Source organism: Lycorma delicatula, chromosome 10 (assembly GCF_047948215.1).
Source record: "Lycorma delicatula isolate Av1 chromosome 10, ASM4794821v1, whole genome shotgun sequence".
Classification (NCBI taxonomy): domain Eukaryota; kingdom Metazoa; phylum Arthropoda; class Insecta; order Hemiptera; family Fulgoridae; genus Lycorma; species Lycorma delicatula.
The window spans coordinates 34,196,767-34,206,137 of record NC_134464.1 but is presented as its reverse complement, the minus strand read 5'-3'; positions in this window follow the sequence as shown (position 1 = coordinate 34,206,137).

The window sequence follows — 9,371 nt, the reverse complement described above, 5'->3', positions numbered from 1 at the left end:
TAAATCATCATTAAAATTAATTTTATAGTATTGTAATCATACTTCTATGTTAAGGTAAAAACATCCCTTTTATCTTAATGTGTATTTTACAAACAAATGAATTGCTTATGCAGGCGATTAGATTTAATAACATTAGTTATACAAATAAAATTAGTATGGTTAACATAATCTGTGTAGCAAATAATGAAAATTATAAATTTTAATTATAATGTTTGTTAATTGTAACTTCAATTAATAGTATAATTACAAAGTAATTACGTTATTATGTTAATAATTAGTACAAAGTTAAAAGTTTTTAAAAGAAAAGTTAGTCTTTTTTTTACAAAGGGTAAAAAATTATAATCTACATCTGGTATAATGAATCTTAAAAAGTTTTTTGGTTAAAAACTTTTTTATAAGTTACAGTAAGATTAATCTTTTAAACTTCAAATTGACGTATTTAATATCTTCAAAGTAATCACTAATTATATCCTATTTTCTACAGCTGTGTTACTTGGTTAACATTATATTAAAAAAAGAGAATTAGTTTTTCTTAATCAGAATGTTGCAATAATTTTATTAATATATATTATATTACACTTAAATCAAATATTAGTATTTTATATATTAATTTATTTAGATTTAAGTTTTTATAGTCCATTTTTTTCTGTACGTTAAATAACTATATATATAATATAATTTTTTTTCAGCCCTCTGCAAAGTACAGAATTACAGAACACTCTTACATTTACTTTTTTATGTTCAAAATGTTTTGAAGCCTAAGCCCGTCTTCAGTGATTTTTTTTTAACAATTATGCAAATCTGTTTGCATTTACACATTAAATCTTATCTTTTTACTTTTATTTTGTAAAAAATATGAAAAATTAAATTTTATTAATGACAGTTTTTATATATATATATACCTGTATGTATATATACATACAGGTGTTCAACTTAAAAGAGACCCCATCACTTAGTTTAGTGTATAAGTAATAGTTTATTGGCAAACACTTACATAGTAATCTACAGAAGGTGTTGAAAATGATGTCCATCTACTTCAATGTACTTGTCAACATGTTTGATCATGTTCCTGGGTACTCTTGTATCTGTACTCTGCTTATTTCTTGGATGGCACTGGTAATGTTTGTTTTCAATTACTGTTGGGTACTGGTTTGCTTGGCATTTCTCCCATCACCATCCTCTTCGGTCGCACAAAAGCATAAGACCGAAGGTCTGTGCCACAAACAGCTACTGAGCCTCGAAACAGATTAGCGACCAGTGTCCTAAATAGCTCCTAGAGCTCACCTAACAGCATGAGCAGACTAAGCGCAGTGCCATACACCACCAGCTTATGTGTCCCAACCGTTCACTTGTCATATATTTACTAAAATGGGTAGGCACATACTGTAGGGTATGTGGATTGCTCCTATAAACAATTTATTTTTAGTAATCCCAAAGAAAGAAGTCTGGACTAGTTAGAACAGGGGATTCTGATGGTTGCAATCCTTTAGAAATGATTCTGATTCTTCCACCCAAAAAATTCTGTACATCTGCAAAGTAGAGCGAGCTGTCCTGTTGCAACCAGCAGTCATAATCATCCTCTTGCAGTAAGGCTATGGACTGTTAGTTAATTTGTACATCCACAGTTTATTAAAAAAATAAGGGTCCTATTATTCATTGCCTTGAAACTCCACACCACATGCTTATTTTTTGTGGGTATAGGAGAGATTCAAAGAAAATGTGTGGGTTTTCAGTACCCCAGGTCTAGAAGTTCTGACTATTAAAACACACCCATCCAAGGTGAAACCACACTTCATCTGTGAAAAACATCTGAACTAAAATGCCAATGTTGCCTCTAATGAAGTTCTTGAACCATTGACAGCAGTGAATCCTTTTAGCATAATCAGCATTAGCTCATGGAAAACCTGCATTCAATATGGGTAACAATTCAGCATTATCCTCACTGCAGTGTGGGCTGAATCTAGTGAAATGTCTTTTTCCCAGTGTAGTTTCCGGAAAGATTTATGAGACCTTGTAACGGCCACAGTACAACCTGCATTGTTAAAACAGACCTGTGTCAGGCATGTTTCTGGTCTAACACCGAACCTGTTTCAGAAAATTTTTTAACTAACTTCTGAATAACACTTTTCACTGGTGTTTCCTTTTCAAATTTATCTCTTTCACAGACACACAACTTAAGATTATATATAAATAAGTTTCCATCACAAACAGACGCTCTTCAACAGTTAACAGCATTTTAACAAACACATAGTTTGCAACCTAGTTCAAAAGCCAGTGCTTGGCACAGACGCAATACTCAGATGTGCAGGAAGTAAACAGTCCTCCCACCCCAGCTCATTATATCAACATCTTCCACATTATTTTTCTCATTTAATATAAACTAATGAGTGATGGCGCAACTTTTAAGTTTTATATATATTGCTACTACATATATGCCTAATTTAATATCAGCGGGCGATAACGGTAGCAACGATGTAGCGGGGCACACAGTATACAGACGTGCGGATATAAGCATAACTCCCACCACGCAGATGACCACACAGTTCTCCACCATAGCGACGCTGCAGCCCCAACCACTCAGACTCCCAATAAAAGAACGTGCACGAGAGTGAATTGGCAATTCGTTGTCGACTACCACTTGGAGAAGACCAACAAGAAGAAGTTCCCTGGGCGGCTCAACGTGGGACCTACTTACTTTTAACCCATTGACAAAACTGCAGTCACATGTCATGGTAAACCAAGCTGGAGGTGCTGGACTTTCTGAACATTAAAGAATGTAGTCTGTGAGAGCTTGTATTTCCCTTCATACTGTACTTTATAGAATGTTATGTCGTGTAGAAATCCTTTACATGCTCATTGAAGGACTAAGCTGTACCACCTGAAGAATGTTTTACATTTCATCATCATGTACTAGTTGACATTCAGATGAAACATGAGCACTGAGAAGTTCTCACTATGATAGATATTAAATATATTCACTATGAAGATATTAAAAATTCTACAAAATACTTTACGGTTTGGAACTAAAAGCAGCTGTTTTTAATTTTTACAGATTCATAAAATGTTTCTCTTAAGTTTTGTTCTGTTATGTTTTAAATAATAAAGTTGATTTTTTTTTAAAGACTATTACATCAATTTTCTCAGAATTAAATTCTCTACAAATTTGGATAATACAATTTATGCATTTATTATTGAATAAAAGTTTTGTACTTCAAACTTCTAAAAATGTATTTTTTGTCACTGAATTTTTCTGTTTTACAATGGATATAATGAAAACTGCGGTAGGTACAGTTTTGGACCTGTTTTATTAATTTTCTCAGGTAAAAAATATAAGAAGCCGCCAAGTTTACCCCTATATAATGTCTTGATATTTTTAGTATGACCTCATTTCATCGGCGGGAACTGAAATCCTGGGGAAATTTTTTGCTAGCCGTAACTCGATATAAAGAGTTTTCGGATATATGTTTGTATGAACATATTTCCTTATTTCAAGCACTAGAATCAGTTGCCAAATTATTTCCCTCCCCTCCTGAATCACTGAATATGCAAAGTACATCACGAAGTTCTGCTGGGACTTTCATAGTGTATCCTACTCATGAAAATAACGGATAAAGTTCATATAAACATATATGTCCTAAAATGCTTTTACGGGGCATGTAAAAAATGCGAGGCTAGGCCAGGATAGCAGTGTCATCCGCGAACGTGGCGACGATGCAATCATCCAGGGCCGGAATGTCCCCAGCGAATATGGAACACAACACAGGGCCCAGCACAGAGCTCTGAGGGACACCCGACCCAATCACAAAGAATCTTGAAAACTCGTCATTACATTTCACCTGAGAAAAACGTCCCGCAAGATTAGGAGGTATGGTTGAGGAAGTTGTAGCTTTAACTTGTAGTGCAAGCCAGGTACCCATACCTTACCAAAGGTGTACTGAATGTCTAAGAACGCCGCCGAGCAGAATTTCCGCTCCTCCAGACACCCACAAATAACTCTATGGGATTGTTCGATTGTGGAATGGTCACACCTGAACCCAAACTCGAGGTCCGGAATTATCCGCTTACTCTCCAACACTGGCCGAAGCCTGTGCAGTAGTAGCTTCTCAAACAATTTAGATAAGACCGGTAGTAGGCTAATTGGTCAGTAAGAAGAAACTTCCTGTGCAGGCTTCCCTGGTTTCAAAATTATCACCTTCCATTTCGCTGGGAAGTAAGACGTCCGCAGAACAGCATTAAACAGATTCCTGATGTCTCGAAGGAGTAGCATGACAAGCATTTTGTGCGTCACTAAGTCAAAGCCCGGGGCCTTCCTTGGTTAACTAATTTCAGTATTTCCCTTGCAGAGATTGGTTTAACCGGAGATTGATTGACATTGGGCTCTCAAGGAAGTCGTTAACATCCACATCACCGGAGCCCTCTTCATCGTGGGGTCGGAACGTTACCTCTAAGTATGAGGCAAACAGATCGACCTTCTTTTTGTCAATCCTTGCCCATGATCTTGTACGCCTCTGGAGGGCGGGGAGTGTTCCTAGTAATCGTTACGGTCCCTTCGTAGCCTTCCATAAGGAGCATCCGTCCCCATTCAGGTGGGAAAGATTTCCTATGTACTCCTTGAATGTCTCGTCCCTGATAGTCCTCAACAACCTCCGCGCCGCCCTATTAAGAAGAGTCCTGTCTTCTGGCCTTCTCAAACGCTGCCAATTCCGCCGAAGACGTTGCTTTGAGACAATTAGTTCTGTCACTCCCTCAGGTAGGTATTGTCTCTGGCTAAGTGTAAATCTTCAGGTGTACACCGCCATACTCCCTCCTGCATTACCGACGTCAAAAGGTACGTCGCGTAACCAATATCCCCAGGGTTATCGTGTGGAAACGGGTCAGTCAGTTTCTCTTCGATCCAGTCCTGGTAAGAAACCCAATCCGTTCGTCTCGTATGAAGAATAGGCTCCCTTTTCTTTTTATCACCGTCGTGCTCAATGTAAGTAGAACGAGCGAGTGGTCCGACGATGAATGATAGTTATTCTCCACCAGGGTGTATGCAGATGATATACCCGAGGTGGCAGAAAACTCAAGCAAATCCGGGATCTTCGTCAGGTCCTTGGTCAGTACGTCAGCTGGAATCCCGATATCACGTTCAGGCGCAGATTCTGGCACACCTCCTCAGCAATATACCCCTGCTGGTTGTCAACCGGGAACCCCACATTGTGTCTTTCGCGTTCCAGTCTCCTCCGACAATAAATATAGAACCCAGAATCGCAAAGTAATTGGAAAACAACTCGTCAGTTACAGTATGGCGTGGAGGGCAGAACACCGCGGACAGCCTAATAGGCCCCAACCAGTCTGAAATTTCAACTGCGGTGCCTGAATCTGGCCAGTGCAGAAGCCCGGGAATTTGGTGATGCCGCAGAGAACTCCGAATCAGAATCGCGGTTCTTCCATGGGCCCTCCCATATGGGTGATTCTTCACATACACAGAATAACCTTGAAGCCTGCGGTAGTTCCGGTTAGTAAAGTGCATTTCCGATATCAAAATTACGTCCAGGGAATTGGAAACGCCCATAACCCCTAGCTCCTCACGCCTAGAAAGTAGGCTGTTAATGTTCCATGCAGTGATTCGTAGAAATTTGGACAAAACAGATTTTGGACAACATCTGAGTGAGCAAGGCTATCAGACTCCCAATCTGCTGAACCAGGAAGTCTATACTTGATGAAAGCCTGTCCACGCTGCCCTCACTAGCACGCCCAGCTTCCACAGCATACGTTTTATGAAGAGATACAGGTTTCGCGTTGACTGTTCTCGGCACCCCACGACCCAACGAAGGGAAGTTTTTATCATCAAGCGCGACGACGGCTACCTTGCAGCTAGCGGGTTCGAGTTTCGGAGCAAGCTGCGGGTTCCAATTCTCCTTCCGCCTACGCTGCCTCTCCAATATATCTTGATACACTCTGCAGCCTCTGTAGGCGTAGGTTGCAGGAGTGCTCCTGTCCTTGCTGGGACAGTCAGCTGTCCGATGGCCCTCTCAACATTTCATGAAAAGAAAGAAATGCCTTATACAATTGTTCTTAGTGTACCCATATTACTGAAACCTCATACACTGCACGAAGCCTGTAGGCTTCCGTGGCGTCTCGAATGACACTGCAATTGTCAATATACTCCAATTCAAAGAAGGTCTTATTGCTTTCCTGTGGCTCCAGGCTCACAAAGAAAGTCGATGTGGGCTCCTTATCTATCCTGTGGCGTGCTTTCATGGTGGGCATTCGGATGAAGTCCTTCATCCGATGCCCGTGGCCTTCAATTTCGTCCTTTATCATCCCCAGGGGAATAGAGTGGTGCAGGTTTCTGATTACAACACGAAAGGCTCGTTGGTTCTTTCTTGTAAAAGTATATCCTATCAGACAGTGCTCCTGAACAACATGTATAATCTTCTTGTACGCCTCGATGTCCCTAGAAATTATTTTCAGCTGCTTACCTCCATCCAGTCGATTGCTGTAATCACTCTTGCACACGGCCGCTTCCAGCAGCTCGTACAGCTTCAGCACATCGTTTATTCCGTAAAGCACAATCGGGGGAGTCTTGACTGGCTCAGGTCGGTTCACAACATCCGTATCCTCTAATGGAAGGCCCTAAAACCTATTCGATAGCGGTAAGTCGTCATTGCTAGGACTACGATTCACTGCTTTACTCCTTGGCACAGGTATCGTTCTCCACTGACTAGTAATAGGCTGAGACTCCATGGTTACACTATCGTTATCACTCGAAGCACCTGAAATATTGTTCTCCAAGTCACCTCTAATAAGCTTCTTGCGTGCAGCCCTCCTCGGGTCCCTATCCAACGATGGTAGCGGACCACGATTCCTGGACGGTACATGACAACCTACAATATCAGATGGCCCCTCGTCTGCCGAAGGTAGCTGATCCATATCGTGCAAGAACTAAGCGTTCATTAGCATTTCCGAAACTAGAAACCATAAAAAGTAAACAAAGAAATAAGCAAAAAAGTAAACAAACAAACAAAGAACACTCCTTAGCAACGGAGCGGTGGAAAGAAAAGATCCTCCAAGATTATAACTGAAAAGAAAAAAAGTAATAAAACTTATACGTAATAAGAATTAACTTCCAAAACGCAATCGCAGATAGAAAACATAACTCAATGTAACACAAAAATAAATTTTAGGTAGAATACACAAAAACACATAGGTGGAAGTGATAAAAAAAAGCTCCTAGTTATAGGCAAATCAAAAATCGTAGATGTTTCCGTGGCTTTTCCTTGCTTGTGAACTACAATTCAAAAATAGAAATGTGTGGATGACATCGATTTGTTTCTCAGGTTTTGATTAAATGGAATAAAAATTTAATCAGTCGGAAAATAAAAATAGCTTTAATTTTAGATAGTTATACAGTTCATAATCAGCGAGCTATAATTTAAAAAAAGCACAGAATTTTTTTTATCATCGAATACAACGGCTTTAATACGGCCTTAGATCAGGAAATTATAAAAAATCCTGAAAGTTTTACATAGAAAAAAAGATAAGGAGCGTAGTAATTCAAGTAATAACTGAAGCCGGGCGTGAGAAGATTGCGAATGATATAGCGAAAAAGATTACACTTCTAGAGGCTATTAATGTGTTATGAAAAGTTTGAAACGTTTAAAAATTGAAACCAATCAAAACTGCTCAAAAAAGCTGGTATTTTGAATTCGATGACGTGCCGATAAGTTCAAACGAAGTTGTGGATGACGAAATTAATCAATGGATCTGTATTACAGAGAACATACCTGTTTATGCTCCTATTAGTGATGATGAAATTGTGTCAGAAATTATGAATGACGGCTGGCTGGAAGAGGACGAGATTGAAGAAGCAGAGGAAGTACAGCCGCAAGCACATCGTTAAAACAATACATAACCGATGCGCTGTCAGTCTACGGAAAAATGTGGAATTACCCGGTGGAAGACCAGAATGTTCTGTGATTTTTATAAAGTGGAAAATGATACCTTGGAACAGTTTAAAAATGATTACTGCAAATGAAGAAGCAATTACATGGAATTACAGAATAACTGAAATTTGTGTAGTCTATATGTGAGTTACAGATTTGTTTTTTCTTAATTCATTGCATAAAACGTTTTTATAAATTTACATTGTACAGTATTTTTTAGTTTTTGTACTGTATCATTTTAAAATACAGTACTATATTTAATGAAATTGATTAACATAATAACAGATGACAGTAAAGTCTTTTTTCTTATTTTTTTCAATATTAGATTCGTTTCTTTTAATGTATCATATTATCTAACTAAATGCCGAACCTAATACATGTTGTCATTAAACCGCGTATTTTGTTTTCGACCTTTTTAAGTTAAATAAGGTTATATTTGAAAGTGTACAGGAACATTATCATCGATGCTTAATTGAATCAGCCGCTTATTTAACCTTTGTTTTGTACAAAATTATTCTAGTAAGCAGTATATACTGTGCGCGCGCGTTATATATATATATATATATATATATATATGTATAATTACTGATATCAAATGTCTTTGGATTTTCTTTTTAATTATTGGAAATAAATTTAATGGTGGTCTAAGAGTAGTAGAACAGCCTTTATTATAATGATATAAGGTGTTTCTTTCTTTGCTAACACCAAAAAGTTATTAAAAGCCATCATTTAAGATTATTTTATTTAAGTAATCATTTATGATTCATTGTTCATATATCAATGCACTTGAAAAGGTTATGGTTCAATTTTCAAGAAAAAAAGTTGTTTTGTGGCAAAAGTATCTAAATTAACGTTATATAAATCAAACATCAGTAGTTCAATATCTCTTTTTGACAAGTAGACTATATACTAATTTTTTTTTATTATCAAAAAAATAATTAACTGATGATAAAGTTAATTAACTTGATTAACATTTTTTGTTATCTGATGTTTATTACAAACTTTTAAAAAATTATAATTTTCCTTACTTTTACAACTTAAATGGTGGTTCAGTAGATTACCTTTTATATTCTTACTTATAATTTAAAACATAAGTATTTATATTAAATTTAAAAAAAATTCAATACAGACTCAGGATCACCTTTTTACTTCCTTCATAATCCTAGACCTATATATAATAAGAATATTAAGCCCAGCAGTTAGGTGTTGAAATAAATAGAATAGGATAGATTGTTGAAAGCATTTTTTCTAAATCATGTATCATGATACATGCATGGAAGCTCCTAATAAATTATTATTCAGTTGAGTTTGTCTTTTACTTGTTTATTTGTTTGTTACATGAGTAGTTCTATGAGTGTACAAAAATAAAAGTGCACTGTTTCAAGTTTTAGTTTGAATTAATCAAATTAAATGTAAATTCCATTGATTTTAACAATTAAT